We start from the raw sequence: 23,016 nt of genomic DNA, 5'->3' as shown, positions 1-23,016 counted from the left end.
CTCCCCAGCCTTTTTGGCTGGCATCCGTATGGATTTGGATTGAAGGAAGAAGGATCCAGTCTACTGAATTTCCTAAGTTTGAAGGGTTTGTCCACCAGGAAAGGGAGTTTTTTAGCTCCCTTGACAGTCTCATTTTTTTGTCTAATCCCGACGGTCGTCTGTTCCAAACTGACAGGATCGATTTCTGTAATGGCCTTGAACGGGCCTGTGCCCATTTCACGCTCGGAATGCATGAGGTCATCAATCGTAAGATCCGCATGGCGTATCTGATTGAGGTTGTCTTTCGCTTCTCGAAGTTGTAAATTTCCAGTTTTATTTTTTCTCGTTTCTCCTGAGGCAAGGAGGACTTCTGAAGACTGGAATCTAAAAGTACCCCTAGAAATACTTTTGTAGTACTTGGTTGGAGGCTTGATTTTTCCCAGTTGATGTTCCACCCCAAATATTCCAGGGTTTTGATCGTATGATCTTGTTGACTGAAGAAGAGACTCTGACTCTGCCACCAACAATATATTGTCCAGGTAAGGGATGATTACAATCCCCTGTGTTCTTAAGAAGGCGGCTATTTCTGTCATAACCTTTGTGAATATTTGGGGGGCCGAGGATAGACCGAAGGGTAGGCAAGTGAATTGAAAGTGGTGTACTGTGTCCTCTTGCTCTAGAGCGAACCTTAGGTATTGCTGGTGACTTGGGTGAATTGGAACATGGTAATATGCATCCTTGAGGTCTAGGGTGCACATTACCGATCCCTTCTCTATCAATGGAATGCTGGTTTTTATAGTTTCCATTTTGAACCTTTTGTATTCCACCCACTGGTTTAGGGGCTTGAGGTTTATAACCGTACAGCGTTTGCCTGAGGGTTTTAACACCGAGAAGAGGGAGGAATAATGGCCTAAACCCTGCTCTGAAGGGGGGACCTGTTTTACCACGTGTAGGGATTGAAGGACTAATATATCCTGCCATAGACTTTTGAGATCTACGGGCGAGCGAGGACAAGTGATTTGGAAACGTCGAGGGGGAGTATGGGAGAAGTCTATTTTGTAACCTTCCCCTAAGGAATGTAGGATCCATTGATTTTTTGTAACGGACGCCCACTTGTCCTGAAAGAAACGAAGCCTGCCCCCTACTCCAATGGCGTCATGGTCAAGCTGGGGCTCCAGAGGAGACCTGATCTGCTCTGTCCTTTCCTCCCTTCCTGTAAGACCATCTCCCTGTCTTACCCTTACCCCTGTAATCACATTTAGGGGACCGACAGGTTCCACGAAAGGGCCGGTATCTCTTAACCCTATCCTCGGGAAACCCTTTTTTCTTGTCGGACGCTCTTTCTAGGATCTCGTCCAACACTCGACCAAAGACCCGGGTACCCGAAAAACGAATTGAGCACCGCTTATTTTTTGAGTGGCTATCACCCGACCACGTTTTTAGCCATATTGCCCGTCTAGCAGTATTAGATAGTACACTACATCTAGCTGCGAATCTGACCGATTCGGCTGAGGCATCAGCCATGAATTGTGTCGCCAGTTTTAACATAGGAAGAGAGTCTGATAGCATTTCTACAGGGGAGTCGGACCTAATTTGATCTGACAGATCGTCCAACCAGAGGCACATGGATCTTGCCACTGAAGTGGCAGCGATATTGGATTTAATTATGGCTGCTGAGGCTTCCCAACTCCTCTTGAGCATGCTCTCCGCCTTCCTATCCATTGCGTCTTTGAGGCAAGACGAATCTTCAAAGGGAATGAACGTTTTCTTAGCCACTTTCGCTATTGGGACATCTACCTTAGGGATTTCCTCCCAGAGTTTGATGTCCTCCGGATTGAAAGGAAGACGGGATTTAAAGTCTCTTGGCACAATGAGTCTTTTTTCCACTTCTTCCCATTCCTCCATAATCATTGCTTTTAGATGCTCATTTACTGGGAACACTCTATTTCTCTGAGTCCTTAGACCTGCGAACATTTCATCTTGTCTGGAGTGGGAGACCTGATTGTCTTCCAAGTACATAGTATGAACGGATTTCAATAGCTCATCCGTATGTTCTGCAGAGAAGACATATTTTTTCCTCTTTTGTGAGGGTAACTGGGAAAAGCGATCCTCATCCTCTTCCAGACTGTGTTCTGATGCTGAGTCTAAATATTCCCCTTCCTCAGTCAACTCTTCCATCTCCCACCTGGATCTTTTCAGGCGAGGAGAGGGTTGAACTCTTTGGGGTGACGGCTGCGTATGGGAAGGTATAAGACTCGAGACTGTGTTCTGGACCTCCTCACGGCACATAGATCTCATGTCCGTCAAAAGGGAAGCTTTTTCTTCCTTTAAAAATTCAGCTATACATTCTTTACACAGCCTCGTTTTATATGAGTCCTGAAGCTTAGTGTTACAGGATACATATCTTTTGGATTTTTTGGAGGACGATCCGGACCTCTGGGGTCCCCTATCCTAATTCAGAAAAAAGGGACACAGGAGATTGCTAATAAAAGACCCGTCCTGGATTACAGGGTTCAATTATCCAGGCAAGGGCCTGAGACTATACTCACACTGCCCAGGGACTCTGAAGGGGCTTCTTACCGTGTAGGATTGGATTCCATGGTGTCAGAGTGTGCGTGCCTGAGGTGTACCCTTTTATAGGGTCTTAACTGATCCAGGTGAGTAGGCCACGCCCCCAGCGCCAACCGCTGCTTGTTGCCATTTTTTTCATTTTTTTCAACATGCCCTGGACGTAATGGTAAAAGTATTTTACGGTTTCACCTCCATCCCCACCACATCAAAATAGTTGTCAGAAATGTCAAGTGGATCAACATTTGATGCATGCACCACAGATTTGGCTGCTCCAGTATCAATGAAAAAAATGTAGTGGTCTACCATTCTCCAGGGCAAAAGTTAACATAGGCCTTGGTCCTGGGTTGTAAGGGACCACTAGGGGGTGCATGCTTACTGGTTTGCCAACTTCCTATAGCTGCTGCTGATCAGCAGGCACAGGCGGGGGGGGGGGAGTACATGTGTGTCTGCTGGCTGCTTTGATTGTGAGGGTAACCTACAATTTTTTTTGACGTGCCCAGGTTTCCCATAATTGGAGCAGATTATTGGCTTACACTTATAGTTCCCATCCGAGGCTGCCTGGAAATAAATTAATTCCTATCCTCTGTCCACCTCCCCTTCTGCCTCTGGCATTTGCTTGGGTGGATTCAACTCCCTTTGGAACTTTAACTAGGTCCCTGAACACACCCCCTTCTATTCAGTTTGGGACGCTATAAGGTTTAACCTAATCCTATCCTTGAGTCCATCAACAAATGCTGAAGTCAGCATCTTCGTCTCTAGGGCTGTGAAGTGAAAATCCCATGTCAGACCAAACCATCTGCAGTCTAGCAAAATATTTTTCAACTGTTTCGTCCTTCTCTTGTGTGACGTCAGTTCCATCTTTTTTCTTATTTTGCCCACTTCTTTATTTGTTCGCAAAAATCTTTTCCACTATCTCTGGTCAGATTATACCTGATGTAGTCTAGTGGCAGGAGTTGATAGTTATATAACTTAAAATGATGTGCCCCATCACATCTCCTGCCTTAGCTTTAGTCAAAGCTCCCTTCAGGTACAGTCATAGGTCACTTGTATCTGCTGTAGGGATCTGGCAAATGCTGTGAGGCTCTTTTCAGAGTCTGGGAGCTGAAAATGGCATAGCCAGTTGGTCCCCTTTTATTCAGTCTCCCTAACCTGCCTTGTGACACCTCTACCCCGGTTTGGTTATCTCATAAGAGGTCTCACCCTTCACGTCTCCATCATCTGCCAGCTGTCTGATCAAGGGTAGTCATTTTTGTAGCAGCAGGGAAGGAAACATCTAGTCCGCGTTGTGGGAAATCTGTTTTTAGAACATGGGTCTTAGTGTACAGTGGGCAGTACATCCAGTATTTGTCAGACTCGGGTATACACCTTTCGCCGTCTTATATTAGGGAGCACCACAGGCAGAGCAAGTGTCTCTGCAGTCTTGGTACTGGTGTCCACAGTTCGAACATGTCCATACTTGCAGGTTCATTTAAGGGAGGAGGCATCTGAGGAGTAGTGCTAGCAACAAGACTACTAAGAGTAGTAGTCAGCTGTATTGTTTGTGGGTCATACACATGATAACAATACTTATTGCCCATCCAATCTTCTTTGTGGTAAAATTAGGTACCTCGGCTTATATTCGGGTCGCCTTATACTCGAGTATATATGGTAAATTGTTGTTGCTGTTGTTTGCTTCTGTGTTGGTTTTAATTGCACTAGTATGTTTTGGTTTATGGTTGGTCTGTAGAGTAAAAAATAGCTGAAGGGTTCCCACCCCAAAAAATCCTATATTGGTTGCGGACAAAGGGTAGAAGCTCCTCCTGCTGGGAAGGGAGGAGGGAGCCTTAGCCCTGCAGCTGTTTGCCTTGCTTTGAAATTCCAGAATAAGAGTACTCTGCTTGTTTTCAGTAGAGGAAATTGTGAATTCCCTGATGAGGAAAATAGAAACAGTGTTTTGAACTTTTGACTATCAGGCTCCATACCTCACCATCCACTGCTGCTTTCAATGTGAGACTACCACCATTTTATAGACAATCATCTTGGCTACCTCATACATAAATATGACTTGCAACTATTTTGCATATGATTAGTTATGCAGATTCTTGTCATGTCACTGTGTTGTTACTGTTTTGATCATGGTGGCGGAAAAATCTTTTTCTTCCTGTATACTACAAATTACAACCTGTTCTCACATTCCCTAATAGCTCAGTGTGTTATTAGGTTGATTCCCAAGTGAAAGGTCACTAGTTCGAATCGAGGAGCAGCCATAAAGATTTCCCAAGAAAACAGAAAAAGCATCATCCAACTCATTGATAGCAGTGTCTCGGCCAAGAAAATTGCCAATCTGCATCATGTAACTGCCATGACAGTTGGTAGAATATGAAATGAAGTCTGTCCATCCATTCAAAAGCCAAGAGGTGGAAGTCCAGGCAAAATGTCATCAAGTTGGCTCATCACAAGGTCTATCAGTTCTGGGGCGACAAACATGGCATTGCAGGTGGCTCATTTGTATTATAATAATGAAATCACAGACATCCATGCAAACACAGTGCGATGGATGTTACACAAGTCTGGAATGGTGGCTCGCAAAAAGGTGAAGAAGCCTCGACTTCAATATCGTCATAAGAAGCGTTGGCTCGAGTTTGCAAAAAAAGTATGAAAAGTGGACTGTAGAAGATTGTAAACAGGTGATTTGGAGAAATGAGACAAAAGTCAATTGACTAGGCTCTGAAGGGTGCAAATGGGTCTGGATGAAACAAGGGAAAAAGAAGCTAACAGATCGAGAAATTGAAGGAACTGTCAAGTTCAGTGGAGGAAGCCTGATGATATGGGGTTGTTTCACAGACAAAGGCATTGGATACTTGACCAGGATCAATGGTGGTCTAAAACTCTCAGTGCTGAGCTATATGTGAGAATCCTACAAGAAGAGTTACTCCATACACTTGAGTACTATGGGTATGAAAAGTACAACATAATGTTCCAGCAGGACAACGACCCAAAGCATACAAAGAGAATGGCGAAGAAATGGTTCAATGACAATGAAATAGGGGTGCTGGATTGGTTCCCAGACCTCAACCCAATTGAACACTTGTGGGTAGAGTTAAAGATAAAACTGTATACATACCCAAGTGAGTCGACAAGCATGCACCAACTTTGGGAAAATGTGGAAGAGACCAGGGATCACATTTTGATCAAGACATACTAGAATCTGATCGAGAGCATGCCCAGAAGGATTCAGGCATTGTTGAAAGCCAAACATGGATTTCCGAAATACTAACAAAATAATAAAATTAAAATTTAGGAGCAAACGAGTAAGAATACAGTGACATGACATAGTTGCAGGTCAAATTTATGCATGAGATCATCAGTGTAAATAAAGAACAAAACAAGATGGGAATCAACCTGCAGAAGGAAGAAGATTGGGATGAAAATAAAATTGTTGGAACTGAATATCAGATAGTTGAGAGCAGAGAAGGAAAGGGTAACATAGTAACATAGTGTTATGCACACGCCCGGGCTGAGCGGCGTGTGCGTGTGATTGTAGTGATTCCACTGGACCATGAACCGGAGAGTGCCTGGAGGGGCGTGACTAAGTATCTGGCCGATCCGACCAAGATGGCACGACGGCATACGACGCCAGTGCACCAGGGAGAAACCGGGCAGAGGGACCAGGTGCTACTCCAGGTTAAACTCCGGACACGGGGGTTGACCCACACAGGGATTACTGGATCAGGCTGGTTAGGCTGGCGCACAGACTGGAGGGTATAGGCAGGCACGACTGGTATGCAGGCAGGCGGGTAAAGGCAAGCGCAGCTAGAGTGCAGACAGGGAGGCACTAGCAGGTAGGAACACAGGCGGGATAGGACCCAGTACACACTGGGACTCAGGAACAGGCAGGTTAGGCTGGCACAGACTGGTGGATATAAGCAAACACGGCAGGTATGCAGATGGGTGGATACAGGCGAGTATGCAGGCAGGGAGGTACTGGCCGAAAGGACGGGCTGGAGCACAGAAAGGTTAAGACCCAGTACAGACTGGGTCACAGAACCGCAGATGCGGTAGACAACCACAGCAGAGAGGGAACGCCCGAAGCGGTGGGCAAGAACAGAGCAGGACGGGGCTGCAGGAGCAGCGAGCACAAGCAGGGCAGGACAGGACTGCCAGAGCAGCGGGCAGAAGCAGGGCAGGACAGGACTGCCGGAGCAGCGGGCAGAAGCAGGGCAGGACAGGACTGCCGGAGCAGCGGGCAGAAGCAGGGCAGGACAGGACTGCCGGAGCAGCGGGCAGAAGCAGGGCAGGACAGGACTGCCGGAGCAGTGGGCAGAAGCAGGGCAGGCTAGAACCGCCGGAGCGGTAAGCAAAGGAGTCAGAGCAGACTAGAACCGCCGGAGCGGTGAGCAAAGGAGTCAGAGCAGGCTAGAACCACCGGAGCGGTGAGCAAAGGAGTCAGAGGAGGCTAGGCTGAGTAGGGGGGACAGGGCTCTGTTCACACGGAACAGACAGGAAGGGAAAGGCAGAGCCAGACACCCACAGGGTACTAGCAGAGAAGTAGCGAGTGGACCACAAACTCACAAACGGGAGTACAGAGACAACAAGCAGGAGTTAGGTACAAGTTCAGACTCTGCAGAAAAAGGAAGGGAACGGACATAGAGGCAAAACAGGTAAAGGATAGGAGAGAGTTCAGACTGGAACTGAGTGTACGGAGGAGACCGACACTGCAGCGGAATACAGGAGCGGGTCTGGGAATACGGCCCCCAGAGAGGCAGGACGAACAGGCAAGGTGCGTGTTCAGACAGGACAGACAAGATACAGGAGCAGGTCTAGGTAATCGGCCCCTAGAAGGCAGGAGGAACAGGCTAGGAGCGTGTTCAGACAGGTCAGACAAGATACAGGAACGGGTCTAGGTAATCGGCCCCTAGAAGGCAGGAGGAACAGGCTAGGAGCGTGTTCAGACAGGCCTGGAAATACAGCCTCCAGGATAGGCAGACAAGAGAACACAGAACGGGACCTGGCACCTTCAGAGTGCAAACACACACTGAATGAAACACTATGCTCAGGCAGGAATAGATGGGAGCAGCTGAGCTATATACCAGGTGACAGACAGCAATAGGCTGAGGACGCACAAGGGGTGTGACCCACAGCAGGTACAAAAAGCAGGAAGTGATCGGGCACCGCCCTTAAGCAGCAGAAACAGACACAAACAGACAGCATGGAGGGAAGCCAGAGAGACATTCTGGACAGGAGATCAAGTGCGCGCTCTTGCACAGTGGGAGATGGACCACTATGCAAGGACGCCGCCAGGTATGTTACAGTACCCCCCCCCTTACGCCCCCTCTTCTTCTGGCCTGCCAGAATCTTCCGCAGGGAATTCGAGGGCCAATTCTTCACTTCAAAGAGATCACTTCCCCTGTCCACCGGAAAAACTGGTCTCCTCTGGGTAGCTAGGATGCTACCTCCCATCCAGCCACCCTTAGCAACAGACGAAACGGGTGGAGTACCAGGAACAGCACACAAGGAAGTCTCTCTCCACATATTTTCAGGTGGCACCCCAGAGGGTACAGGAGACAACTGGAAGTCCTCCACCGGGTTGGAGGGGGACAGAGACTTGGGGGTAATCTCTGCTTCGAGGTACATCTTGTCAAGCTCACAGGAAGAAATAGATGGGTTATCAGGTACATAATGAGGAAAAGTCACTGTCTCTTTGTTTTCTGGTGGTACCCCGGAGGATTCAGGAAACAACTGGAGGTCCTCCGCCGGGTCAGAAGAGTGCAGAGGCTCAGAGAAAACATCTGCTTCAGAGTACACTAGGTCGGACTCACTGGACGAAGCAGGCGAGGTATCGGGTACCGAGTATAGGAAAGTCTCTGTCCATTCTCCACCAGGTGGCACCCCGAAGGGTTCTGGAGACAACTGGCGGTCCTCCGCCTGGTCAGAGGGGTGTAGAGACTCACGGGTAACCTCTGCTTCAGAGTACACTAGGTCGGACTCACTGGACGAAGCAAGCGAGGTATCAGATCCAGGATATAGGAAAGTCTCTGTCCATTTACCACCAGGTGGCACCCCGAAGGGTTCTGGAGACAACTGGAGGTCCTCCGCCTGGTCAGAGGAGTGTAGAGACTCGGGAGTAACCACTGCTTCAGAGTACACTAGGTTGGACTCACTGGACGAAGCGAGCGAGGTATCAGGTACAGAGTATAGGAGAGTCTCTGTCCTTTCGCTACCAGGTAGCACCCCGAAGGGTTCAGGAGACAACTGGAGGTCCTCCGCCTGGTCGGAGGGGTGTAGAGACTCGGGAGTAACCTCTGCTTCGGAGTACACTAGGTTGGACTCACTGGACGAAGCGAGCGAGGTATCAGGTACAGAGTATAGGAGAGTCTCTGTCCTTTCGCTACCAGGTAGCACCCCGAAGGGTTCAGGAGACAACTGGAGGTCCTCCGCCTGGTCGGAGGGGTGTAGAGACTCGGGGGTAACTACCACTTTGGGGTACCCATTGTCAGGCTCACAGGACGAAGCGGACAAAGTATCGAGTACCGGGTGTAGAGAATTCTCTCTCCATTTGTCATCGAGTGGTATCCCGGAGGATTCAGGAGGCAACAGGGGGTCCTCCGCCAGGTAGTAGAGGTGCACAGACTCTGAGGTAACCACAGCTTTGGAGCATCCTTGGACATGCACACCGGTTAAAGTGGGTGAAGCATCTGATGCCGGGTGCAGGAAGTTCTCCTGTGTGGAGTCTGGATGGGCAGAAGTCTCTTCGGGCAGGAGAACTGGTGCACTACCCACGCACATTACCCGTTGGGGCTTCTCCGGGATACAGGGAGATGAAGCTTCAGTAGGGACTTCAAGGTTGGGGTCAGGAGGTCTCAGGGAGGACAGACCCTGGCGTGACGGCTTGCCTCTACGTCTAGCACGTCTGGACTGCCTCTTGAGGTTGGGAGAAGTATTCCGGAAAGCGTAGTCACCCTGTGAGGATTCTGGGTGGGCAGTAGTCTCATTGGGCTGGAGGACTATTGCGCTACCCACACACATTACCCATTGGGGCTGCTCCGGGATATTGGGAAGTGAAGCTTCAGCAGGAGCCTCCGGGTTAGGATCATCGAAGACCATTAGAAAGGCCACCAGGAAGGCCATTAGGTCCAGGAGGATCGGATCCTGTGTTTCATATAGGGGGTTGATCCATTCCAAGGCATCACCCGCCAGGTAAGACATAATGAATGCCACCTTAACCCGATCGGTGGGAAAACATAGAGGGTAGAACTTGAAGTGTAGCATGCATTGCTCCACAAATGCACGACTTTGTCTAGGATCCCCATAATAACGTAGCGGATCCGCGGGAACGAGAGCAGATAGATCCATCTGGACGGGTGCGTAATTCGCCTGGAACTCAGCTAAAGGAAAAAAAAAATATTTATTTATTTATTTTAATGCATGTATTCGCTGGAAAACTTCTCAGAGAGCGAAGGCCGTGGGGCTCAACGGGAACCATGGCCTGAGCATGCTGTTATGCACACGCCCGGGCTGAGCGGCGTGTGCGTGTGATTGTAGTGATTCCACTGGACCATGAACCGGAGAGTGCCTGGAGGGGCGTGACTAAGTATCTGGCCGATCCGACCAAGATGGCACGACGGCATACGACGCCAGTGCACCAGGGAGAAACCGGGCAGAGGGACCAGGTGCTACTCCAGGTTAAACTCCGGACACGGGGGTTGACCCACACAGAGATTACTGGATCAGGCTGGTTAGGCTGGCGCACAGACTGGAGGGTATAGGCAGGCACGACTGGTATGCAGGCAGGCGGGTAAAGGCAAGCGCAGCTAGAGTGCAGACAGGGAGGCACTAGCAGGTAGGAACACAGGCGGGATAGGACCCAGTACACACTGGGACTCAGGAACAATACAGGTAGAGGGGTACAGGCAAGCACAGCTAGAGTGCAGACAGGGAGGCACTAGCAGGTAGGAACACAGGCGGGATAGGACCCAGTACACACTGGGACTCAGGAACAGGCAGGTTAGGCTGGCACAGACTGGTGGATATAAGCAAACACGGCAGGTATGCAGATGGGTGGATACAGGCGAGTATGCAGGCAGGGAGGTACTGGCCGAAAGGACGGGCTGGAGCACAGAAAGGTTAAGACCCAGTACAGACTGGGTCACAGAACCGCAGATGCGGTAGACAACCACAGCAGAGAGGGAACGCCCGAAGCGGTGGGCAAGAACAGAGCAGGACGGGGCTGCAGGAGCAGCGAGCACAAGCAGGGCAGGACAGGACTGCCGGAGCAGCGGGCAGAAGCAGGGCAGGACAGGACTGCCGGAGCAGCGGGCAGAAGCAGGGCAGGACAGGACTGCCGGAGCAGCGGGCAGAAGCAGGGCAGGACAGGACTGCCGGAGCAGCGGGCAGAAGCAGGGCAGGACAGGACTGCCGGAGCAGTGGGCAGAAGCAGGGCAGGCTAGAACCGCCGGAGCGGTAAGCAAAGGAGTCAGAGCAGACTAGAACCGCCGGAGCGGTGAGCAAAGGAGTCAGAGCAGGCTAGAACCACCGGAGCGGTGAGCAAAGGAGTCAGAGCAGGCTAGGCTGAGTAGGGGGGACAGGGCTCTGTTCACACGGAACAGACAGGAAGGGAAAGGCAGAGCCAGACACCCACAGGGTACTAGCAGAGAAGTAGCGAGTGGACCACAAACTCACAAACGGGAGTACAGAGACAACAAGCAGGAGTTAGGTACAAGTTCAGACTCTGCAGAAAAAGGAAGGGAACGGACATAGAGGCAAAACAGGTAAAGGATAGGAGAGAGTTCAGACTGGAACTGAGTGTACGGAGGAGACCGACACTGCAGCGGAATACAGGAGCGGGTCTGGGAATACGGCCCCCAGAGAGGCAGGACGAACAGGCAAGGTGCGTGTTCAGACAGGACAGACAAGATACAGGAGCAGGTCTAGGTAATCGGCCCCTAGAAGGCAGGAGGAACAGGCTAGGAGCGTGTTCAGACAGGTCAGACAAGATACAGGAACGGGTCTAGGTAATCGGCCCCTAGAAGGCAGGAGGAACAGGCTAGGAGCGTGTTCAGACAGGCCTGGAAATACAGCCTCCAGGATAGGCAGACAAGAGAACACAGAACGGGACCTGGCACCTTCAGAGTGCAAACACACACTGAATGAAACACTATGCTCAGGCAGGAATAGATGGGAGCAGCTGAGCTATATACCAGGTGACAGACAGCAATAGGCTGAGGACGCACAAGGGGTGTGACCCACAGCAGGTACAAAAAGCAGGAAGTGATCGGGCACCGCCCTTAAGCAGCAGAAACAGACACAAACAGACAGCATGGAGGGAAGCCAGAGAGACATTCTGGACAGGAGATCAAGTGCGCGCTCTTGCACAGTGGGAGATGGACCACTATGCAAGGACGCCGCCAGGTATGTTACACATAGTAATGTAGGTTGAATAAAGACCTAGGTCCATCCAGTTCAACCTTTCTCCCCCAATTGTACTCCCTACACTAACATACTAACTTACTGGGACTAGGCCTCACAAATGTATTATTGCCATTTTTATTATTGCTGCATCTTTACAATTAAAAATTAACCCGTTTATAATTTTTTAAATTAGTTGTATATTTTTTATTACTCTTGTGATTCTATTAATAGTATTACTAAAATCCATATGTCTAAATTTGTTGATCCAGAAGAAGGAAAAAACCCCAGGACACATTCAGCCAATTTGCATCAAGGGTAAAAATTCCTTCTTGACCCAGAGAAAAGGCGATCAGTCCTAGAACCCTGGATCAAACCTAATTATAATACTTGTTATGTAATTATTATTATCGTATTAAATGTACTACTATAGGTGTAACATTTTGTCTAATTTAACTGTAGCCCACAATGTTATGTGTATCGAGGAAATGGTCCAGACCTTTTTAGAAAGCTGTTACAGTGTCGGCCATTACTACCTCTTGTGATAGGGCATTCCACAGTCCAACTGCTCTTACTGTAAAGAATCCTGATATGCATTGGCCCCTCATCCCCAATCCTGATATGTATGGCCCTCTCACACCCAATCCTAGTAAGTATGACCCCCTCATCCTTAATCCTGATACGCATGGCCCCCTCATCACTGCAAACATAATAATAATAATAATTTTTATTTTTATAGCGCCAACATATTCCGCAGAACTTTACAAATTTTAGAGGGGACTTATACAGACAATACAGAATAAGCATATCTCATATCGAAAGGAGTGAGGGCCCTGCTCGCAAGCTTACAGTCTATGAGGAAATGGGGGAGACACAAAAGGTAGAATGTACATATATTCTATAATGCAGCCTTGATAGACTAAATAGGATAAATAATACATGGACTGGTCGCCTGCCAGTATGTGTGCAGTCCTGACCGAGGCTATTATGTGCATGGTTGGTATGAACCTGAAATTGAAGAAGATTTTAATATTGGGGAAAACTGGGACGGACAACTGGGATGGACAGATAGTTTGTGGAGGCGATACGCCAGTCGAAAGATATGGGTTTTTAGGGTCCTCTTGAAACTGTGGGTATTGGGAATTAATCGAACTGTCCTGGGTAGTGCATTCCAAAGAATTGGTGCCGCACGCGAGAAATCTTGGAGACGGGAGTGGGAAGTTCGGATTATGGAGGATTTTAGTTTTAAGTCATTGGCAGAACGGAGGGCACGTGTAGGGTGGTAGACTGAGACAAGGGAGGAGATGTAGGGGGGTACTGAAGCATGGAGCGCTTTGTGGGTAAGCGTGATAAGTTTAAATTGAACTCTATATTGGATGGGTAACCAATGCAATGACTGGCACAGGGTAGAGGCATCGGTGTAGCGGTTGGTGAGGAATATGATCCTTGCTGCTGCGTTAAGGACGGATTGGAGAGGGGAGAGTTTAGTAAGAGGGAGACCGATTAGTAAAGAGTTGCAATAGTCCAGACGAGAATGAATAAGAGCTTCAGTAAGAGTTTTTGCCGAGTCAAAGGTGAGAAAAGTCCTGATTCTTGAGATGTTTTTGAGGCGTAGATGACATGAACGAGCGAGTGATTTGATGTGAGGAATGAAGGAAAGATCTGAGTCAAAAATGACCACAAGACAGCGGGCTTGTTGCTGGGGAGTAATGGTTGAGCCACAAACGAAATGGCAATATCAGGCACAGGTAGGTTATTGGAGGGAGGAAATATGAGTAGTTCAGTTTTTGACAGATTCAATTTTAGACAGAGGGAGGACATAATGTTAGACACAGCAGAAAGACAATCACTGGTCTTTTGTAGTAATGCAGGGGTGATGTCCGGAGCAGAGGTGTATAATTGGGTGTCATCAGCATAGAGATGGTACTGAAAACCGAATCTGCTGATTGTTTGTCCAATGGGAGTGTGAAAAAAATAAACACTTCTACTCACCTACCTTCCCTTTGCTCCAGATGTGTCCTGTTCTCAGCTGATCTCAACATCTGAGCTGCGCATGACATCACTGCCATGCGCCCTCAGATACTGTATTGAGCTACGGGGATATTCACTCCGCTCCGAGTAAATATCCATGTTCTTTAATAGCGCGCAGTGTCAGCAGTGCCGCAGCTTCCACTGTGGCTCAGCAATCCTCCGTGCCCATTACTAAAGAGAATGAATATTCACTCCTCTCCACGCCCATGGGAGTGGAGAAGAGTGAATATTCATACTCTGTAATAGCCGGCACGGAGGATCGCTGAGCCGCTGCAGGAGCCATGGCGCTGTTGACACTGTGCGCCCGCTATTAAATAAATGAATATTCACTCCTCTTGACTCCCAAGGGCGTGGAGAAGGGTGAATATTCATTTTCCTTTAACAGCGGGTACACATGGCAGCTGCAGCAGTGGCTAATGCGTGTGCCCTGCTCCTCCGCTGCCACAACACCCCCCCACCACTATCCACCACCGGAATGTATATACTATATAAAGTATATACCTGAGTATGAGCCGAGGGGGGCTTTTTCAGCCTAAAAATGTGCTGAAAGAGTCAGCTTATGCTCGAGAATATACGGTATATAGACTATCCTTTAGTGGGCTCTCTCCAATTTCTTTAGACTCTCCTCTCCGATTTTTAAAGTTTTCCCACCTACAAAGAATGGAATGCATGGAGCCCCAGACCGAGGAAGATTGACAGTCATCTTGTGTTTCTTCCATTTTCTAATAATTGCACCAACATTGTTGCCTTCACAACAAGCTACTTGCCTATTGTCCTGTAGCCAATCCCAGGCTTGTCCAGGTCTACAATTTTGTCCCTGGTGTCCTTAGACAGCTCTTTAGTCTTGGCAGGTGTCTTTTATACAGGTAACGAGTTCAAACAGGGGCAATTAATACAGGTAATAAGTAGGAGCGCTTCTAAAAGAAAAACTAACAGGTCTGTGAGAGCCAATATTCTTGCTGGTTTGTAGGTGATCAAATACTTATTTCATGCAATAAAGTGAAAATTAATTCAGTAAAAATCATAATTATGTGATTTTCTGGATTTTTCTTTAGATTCTGTCTCTCACAGTTGAAGTGCACTTATGATAAAAATTACAGACCTCTCCATTCTTTGTAGGTGGGAAAAGTTGCAAAATAGGCAGTGTAGCAAATACTTATTTTCCCCACTGTAAATATCAAGGTTGTCCCGAGACTTTGTCCAAGTTTTTAATTTTGGCCCACTGTGAGTTTGACATCCCTGTACTAGGGTGTATCAACCACATTTTATCTTAATATGATTTAATCAAAAGTTTTTTAGACTACATGAAAGACTACTGCAGATATTTTATTATTGGGGGATCATTATTTATTTTGGAACAGTATATGCTAATCTTATTATCTGGGCAATGTACAGCACATATTTGCTGAGTGAATTCATTATTTTTCTGAGCACAATTAATCTGGTCATTTTATGCCAATATTTATCTTGGCAGCTTGTACCATTATTTTGGCTGCAAGTGGTGCTATGTTTACACATTACAAACTATATGTTGTTGATACTATTAAAGGTGTTGTCTCACTAAAAAGACTGTCAGTAACTGACCAAACTCAATCTGAAAAAATTACTCTTTTGTTTGCCCTTTTTTTCCTGGAGTAAAATTGGTTCTTAAGTATTTCCCGTTTTTTTTTTTGTTCGACAATGTGGGTATGGATTTCCTTATTCAAATGTGTAAAGGAAACCTGTCACTGGAAAAATCATATTAACCTGAAGATATGGGGTTAATCTGCAGGTTAATAACGTTACTAATCTGCCCGGCGCTCCCCCTTAACCGAACTCTGAGGGGAGAAAATGAACTTTATTCCTTCTGGCAGCATTCGGGTTTCAGTCATGGGAGCAGTGCCGGCAAGGGTTCAGAGGGTTCGGCTGTAACTGCGCCCCGGCCCTGATTGACACTGGCTCTGCACTGAGGCCGGCTGTCTCCCAATTGGGGGAGATTAGTGATAATATTACAGTCTATACCATAGATGATTTACCAATACCAATTTGTTTTGATTCCTTATGCAAGTTTAAAAACAGCACAACACTGTTAAAGGTATTGTGTGATCATGATAAAAAGTGCTATAAAACTGATAAATCGAAGGCACCGACAGTAAGGGTCCATTTAGACTTGCCGACTCTCTACTTTTAAACGACCACAGATGGCTACATAGAAACCAATCGACAATTGTTTAATAGCCTGTTTAGAAAGCCCTATCACACTTCCAAATGCACACAACAGTTGTTAATACAGTCATTCTTTGTGCATAGAATACCATTATTCTTGGCCACACATATCATGTTTACACAGACGAAAACGATGATTTTTAAGCAAGCTTAAAAATAATTTCACCCAATGAATGAGCGTTTTACATTGGCTGATTGGCAGCCTGTTTAGACTGCCTGATTATCGGGAATGAGCGTTTTTACATAAATGCATCCTGAGGAAAGTTTGTACTTTGGGACTTATTCTGAAAATATTAGACAGAGAAAAGATGGTTTGATGAAGTTTGCAGTTGTAGGAGTTGTCTCATAGAAATAAAAATCTGTAGAAGTAAGACAAGTTCTAAGTGAATTGATGCTTTCACTGGTATCTTACTTCTACGAAATTATCTATCACAGTTTTTCTTACTTTTCACTCCTGTAATAGACTTCAGTTTCCTGCTGTTTGATTGAATGTTCCAAGTAAACTACTACCTAGAGTGAAGAGGATGAAAGAATTAATATTATTAGGCGTCATAATAGACGGCTTCAGTTGAGGTTGTCATTAGAAGACAGGAAGGGACCGAGTTATCTCTACAGGTAGACTTTTTGATAGACAAAAGCATAGGAGGCAAACCATATCAACAAATGTAACCTTTCCAATCCAAGAAAGCTTGGAGAGTACTATAGTGCCATTGTACTGTAGCACTCCCAGTGTGGACACATCACACGTACCCATTATAATCAGACAGAACGTATTAATCAAACACTCAATAGCAATATCTTCGGTGTTATGTATCCGATCAACACTCTTGCTGGGTGGAACTTCTCCCATTAGCTAAATTTGCTGTTAACCACTTCACGACATTTGACGTAAGTTTACATCACGTTTGGGAAGGGATTCACGAGCTATTATGTAAAATACGCCATGGCAATCATACAGGTACAGGAGATGTGCCCAAACAATTGCCATCGGGAGCTCAGTGTAAGTGATGGCAAGGCAGAATACAAAAACAGACTGCAGCTGCGGTGAACAGTGAGCTTGGATATGGTGAGTATAAGTTTTTTTTATTTTGGGGTGCTGTGGGGATACCATCATATTGTATTGGGGGCTCATTTATTGTATGTGGGACTATGGGGAGTAATCGTACTGAGCTGTAGTGGGACCATCATGCTGTGGGCAGACAATTATACTGTGTGGGGGGGGGGAGTGCAGTGAAGCGAGCATCACACTATGTGGGAGGAGCCTGGGATTTAAAAATATATCTTTACTTGGAAAATTGTTCATTACTTATTTCACCCGCTGTGTGTTGTAATAAGACTTTTGGTTTGGTGTCCCAGTGATTTCTATGTATGCTCCTGCTGAGGGGCATAATTATCAGGAGGCAGACTCTGAATCAGTATCATTATAGGAAGAGAACAGGAGGCATTATTCTTATAAGCAACTACAGTGGTAAGAAAGTACAGGGTCATTATTAATATTATAAAGGGTCAAGGAGAATTATTATAAGGAGGCATTGGGGGGGCATTATTTCTATATTTTGCTGTCTACTTATAAGGAAGCATACAGGGCATTATTACTATAAGGATGTACAGAGAGAACATTATTACTGTGCATGGGAATACACCTCCCAAAAAAAGACCCTGGATTTGAGTTTATGTTACGCTGCTATCATTCAGTGGTGTTGAGAAGTCTGGCCCAATCCAGCCCTTGTTCATTTTTATAAGAGTCAGCTTGTCAGCATTTTCAGTTGACAGGCGGATGCGCTTATCAGTTATAATTCCACCAGCGGCACTAAAAACCCGCTCTGATAAAACGCTGGCGGCAGGGCAGGCCAGGACCTCCAAGGCGTACAGAGCCAGTTCATTCCACGTATCCAGCTTGGATACCCAATAATTATAAGGCACAGAGGAATCACGGAGCACGATGGTACGGTCGGCAAGGTACTCCTTCAGCATCTTCTCAAACTTTGCACTCCTTGTGAAAGTACCCCGCGCCTCAGGGCCTGTGCGATGGGAGAGGCTGAGAAAATTCTCCCAGAACTTTGACAGTGTTCCCCTGCCTCTGCTGGATTGAAGTTGTGTCTCTCTCACCTGTACTCCTTGGTTGTCCAACGAACTGTGACCTCTGCCCCCAGCATTTTCAGATGGCAATTTTTTTAATAGTTCCGCAACAAGGGACTTCTGGTACTGCCCCATTTTTGAAACCTGTCCGCCTCAAGAATAAGAGATATAAAGTTCTCCTAGTAGCATCGGCCTAGAAGTGTCACCAACCAGTAATGACTGTCACCCAAAATTTTGAGAACGCGAGAGTCATGGGAAAGGCAGTGTAAAATAAACTCAGCTATGCGTGCCAGACTGCTAACAGGCAAGACTTCTGTGTCCTCACCAAGAGGATGACTGACCATGCTCTCCTCCTCCTCTCTGTCCTCTGGCCATCCACGCTAAACAGATGGTATGATAGTTGTGCAGGTAGTACCGTCTATAGCGCTTGAAACTAGCTCCTATTCTTCCTCCTCCTCTTCCTCATTATCACAAAATCCACGTTGGGATGAGATGAGGCTGGGCTGTGTGTAATCACCCTGTATGGTTCCTTGTTCTATCTCATCGTGCTCCGCCTGCAATGCATTCTCTTTGATTGTGAGCAGAGAGCATTTCAAAAGACAGAGAAGCGGGATGGTGACACTAATTATGGCGTCATCGCCGCTCACCATCTTGGTGGAGTCCTCAAAGTTTTGAAGGATGGTACATATGTCTGACATACATGTCCACTCCTGTGGTCTTATGTGTGGAGTCTGAACTGAATACCGAAGGCCTTGTTGATGCTGGTACTCAACAACTGCCCTCTTCTGCTCACAAATCCTTCCCAACATCTGCAGTGTAGAGTTCCAATGCGTGGGGACATCACACACCAGTCTGTGAGCCGTAAGCTGCAAATGCTGCTGAAACACGGCAAGGGCGGCGGAAGCTGTAGGTGGCTTTCTAAAATGGGCACACAGGCGGCGTACTTTAACAAGCAGATCCGGCAACTCCGGGTAGGATTTGGGAAACCGCTGAACCACGAGGTTGAGCACACGGGCCAGGCATGGAACGTGTGTGAGCTCGCCTCGCCTCAGAGCCGCCACCAGGTTCCGGCCATTGTCACACACGACCATGCCTGGTTGTAGGTTCAGCGGTGTGAGCCACAGATCTGCCTGCTCTTTCAGATCTGTCCACAACTCTTCAGCATTGTGCAGTTTTTCACCTAAGTATATTAGCTTCAGCACAGCGTGTTGCCGCTTGGCCGAGGCAGTGCTGCAGTGCTTCCAGCTTGTGACTGATGTGATCATTTCAGAGATGGAGGCTGAAGAGGAGGAGGAGGCTGAGGAGGATGAGGTGCTGGAGCTGTAGACTGTGGGGGCAACCCTGATTGACCTAGGACACGCAATCCTTGGCGTCGGGAGGACGTGTTCCGTCCCAAGGTCCGACTGGGTCCCGGCTTCAACTATGTTAACCCAGTGTGCCGTCAGCGACATGAACCATCCCTGCCCACAAGCACTTGTCCACGTGTCCGTGGTTAGGTGGACTTTCCCCGTAACTGCGTTGTTGAGGGCACTTCTAATGTTTTGGGACACGTGCTTGTGTAATGCGGGAACGGCACACCGGGAGAAATTGTGGTGGCTGGGGACCAAGTACTGAGGGACAGCTGCCGCCATCAGGTTGAGGAGTGCTTCCGTCTCCACGAGCCTAAAAGGCAACATTTCAAGCACAAGCACTCGTGAAATGTGGGAATTTAGAAATGTGGCCTGTGGGGCGTTGGCTGCGTATTTGCGCTTGCGTTCCAAGGACTGGGGTATGGACAACTGAACGCTGCGCTGGGACAAGGACGTGGACGTGCTTCCTGATGCTGGTACTTGAGAGTGTGCAACAACAGGTGCAGGGCAGGAGGCATCTTCGCATGGACCATGGACAGGGGATTGGATTGCATGCACAACAGAGGAAGAATCCATGGTGCCACCCGCAAACACTGTTCCTGGACAATGGGGTACGGCCCACAAAATCGGGTGCTTTGCTGCCATGTGCCTGATCATGCTGGTGGTGGTCAGGCTGCTAGTTTTGCCAACCCTGCTGATGCTGGCCTGGCAGGTGGTTCAAATGGCTTTTTTGGGGTTATCGGCAGAGTCTTTAAAAAACAAACAGACTCGGGAAGACCTAACAGTTGTACTGGCAACTTCCTTTGTGTTGGTGTTACGGGGAATGGTTGCCTGCCTTCTGTCTGCGGCCATTACACTGCTCTTCCTGCCTGTTGGGGTGCTCTGCCTCCCTCCCCCTGTGTGCCGCTGTCCTCGCTCTGCATGTCCTCCTGCCAGGTTGGGGCAGTTACTATATCATCCACCTTTCCACGTGCGAAGAGCATTTAGCATCCAAACTCTGTTTAAAATAATTTATGGGGGAAAAGACAGATGTAAAAGCCTGCCTCACTGATCAAAGCCATGGTTCTTTCCTCCATGCCTCAGTCTTATACTGATGCTCAGCCTATGGTGTCGCCACCTTAATTGTTGCTAGGTAACGTACTTTTATGGTGAGATGCCCCTTTAAGATTGCATCACCGGAGTCCTAAATTACATCACTGATGACATCACTGATGACATGTTAATACCCCACCACAAGATTCCATTATGACATCATAATGCACACTCAGCATTTATTCAAGTGCTTCCTGCCCCGGTGTTATTGTTGTCAGTAATTGGCTTTATATCTGGTGGATATACTGACTGCGATTGGACTTGCTATTTCCTTGAAATGTCTGGAATTTCTCTAGTCAAACTTGAGAAGTTAGCACTACTCCAGGGGATTCTTACTACCTTTGACCCTGACTTTGTGCTACCACTACCGATGGCATCCTCAGCTTCACTTACCGGCTGGTTATGGAGCTAGTGAGAGACTGCCTGACCAAATACCACCAAGGTCGTATAAGTTCAGAATATCTTGAGCATTTACAGATGAACATCAGGACACTAGTACAACAGGTAAGAAGATAATATTCATAAAACACAAGCTGGGGAAGGGGGCGGTGACTGCATGGGCCAGTGTACTTTGAAATGCCAGGGCTGAATTTTATTCCTTGGTCACAATATCTAGCAAAAGTAAATGTTTACACATGTGAAGAATATTTAGCATCATCACCTTGCGATTTTCCATTTTTGCGCTTTCTTTTTTTCCTCCCCTTCTTCCCAGAGGCATAACTTTTTTTCTCTAATATAGCTGTATGAGGGCTTGTTTTTGCAGGACAAGTTGTACTTTTGAATGCCCCCTGCTGTATTACTTTAGGAACAGAAGAAAGATTGTTTTTGAATGTGGATGAGGCCAGTATGACATAAAATATATGCTCCAAAATATTTCAAGCTCAGATCTAGCCAGCTGTATCACGTTACTCAGAGCAAAAAATATTTTTGCATTACACTGCATAAGCTCTGCGCCCAGTTGACTTTGACCGCCACTGACGTAGTAGCTGGCTTATAGCACTGTATGACTTTTTGGCAAAAGAAAAAATATTTTTTGGACTGGGTCTAGTAAGAGAAGGGGTTTTTTTTGTTACTGTGAAACCAGGACAAGTTCAACGCCACTAAAATAGGACCTGCCTTTTAGCAGACTGGATCAACTTTGCCATAGTAAAAAACCTTTGGTGGACTTTACCTGCCAACCAAACATATATATAGGTTTGACTGTGCGTACAAGCTGAATTTGACCGCCACTGACGTAGTAGCTGGCTTATAGCACTGTATGACTTTTGGCACAGGAAAAAATATTTTTTGGATTGGGTCTAGTAAGAGAATTTTTTTTTACTGTGAAACCAGGACAAGTTCAACGCCACTAAAATAGGACCTGCCTTTTAGTAGACTGGATCAACTTTGCCACCGTAAAAAACCTTTGGTGGACTTTACCTGCCAACCGAAAATATATATAGGTTTGACTGTGCGTACAAGCTGAATTTGACCCCCACTGATGTAGTAGCTGGCTTACAGCACTGTATAACTTTTGGCACAGGAAAAAATATTTTTTGGACTCGGCCTAGTGAGAGAAAAAAATCTATTTTTTAACTCTGAAACCACCTGAAGTTCAACTCCACTAAAATAGTATCTGACACTAAAAAAAACTTTAGTGCACACAGCTTTCAATATCACAATAACAACATAAAAAAACAGATTTTGTGCTCTGCAATAAGAAACTCTGCAGACTGTGCAGAACACAATTTCACCCCCACTAAATGAAAAGGTGCACTACGCTTGCTTGATCACATTAGCAAGTGCAAAAAAAGATTCAAGGTATACTGAGACATGGAGCTCTATACCAGCGGTGCACAGCACTATTGTATGGCATGGGCCCTCTGTTTCTGTCAGAATCTCAGTACTTGCACAAGAACACCAAAAATGTGCTGCTCCAGCGGTTGCAGAGGTACACAGGCCAGGAATTATCTACACTCTCTGACTGCCACACAAGTGCGCATCTATCTAGCTAATGTCTCTCATTACTCAGAACACTGAGCTGCGTCTGTCTCCAGCAGTGACATGGATATAATGGTGCTGAGGGAACATAGCTGCTTTTTATATTGAGAGGACATGTGATTTCCGCGGCCAATTGCAGAAGCCCTTATGTCTGGACAGTGTAGATGCTTCCTGCTCTATGATTGGCTGGCTGCGCTTTCCTCAGATAAAGTTACCGCTCACAGGAAAAAAGCAAAAAACAGTGCACCGCTGATCTGACCTGTTCTAAGCTCTCCAAAGCCCCCACACTCACTTGGCACATGTCACCGCTCATCATGCACTTGCACTATGTTAACAAAACTTTCAA

Source organism: Phyllobates terribilis, unplaced genomic scaffold (genome assembly GCF_046119375.1).
Source record: "Phyllobates terribilis strain yellow unplaced genomic scaffold, ASM4611937v1 Scaffold_3__8_contigs__length_932513732, whole genome shotgun sequence".
Lineage (NCBI taxonomy): Eukaryota > Metazoa > Chordata > Amphibia > Anura > Dendrobatidae > Phyllobates > Phyllobates terribilis.
The sequence above is the reverse complement of the archived record's forward strand: the minus strand, read 5'-3'. Positions refer to the sequence as shown.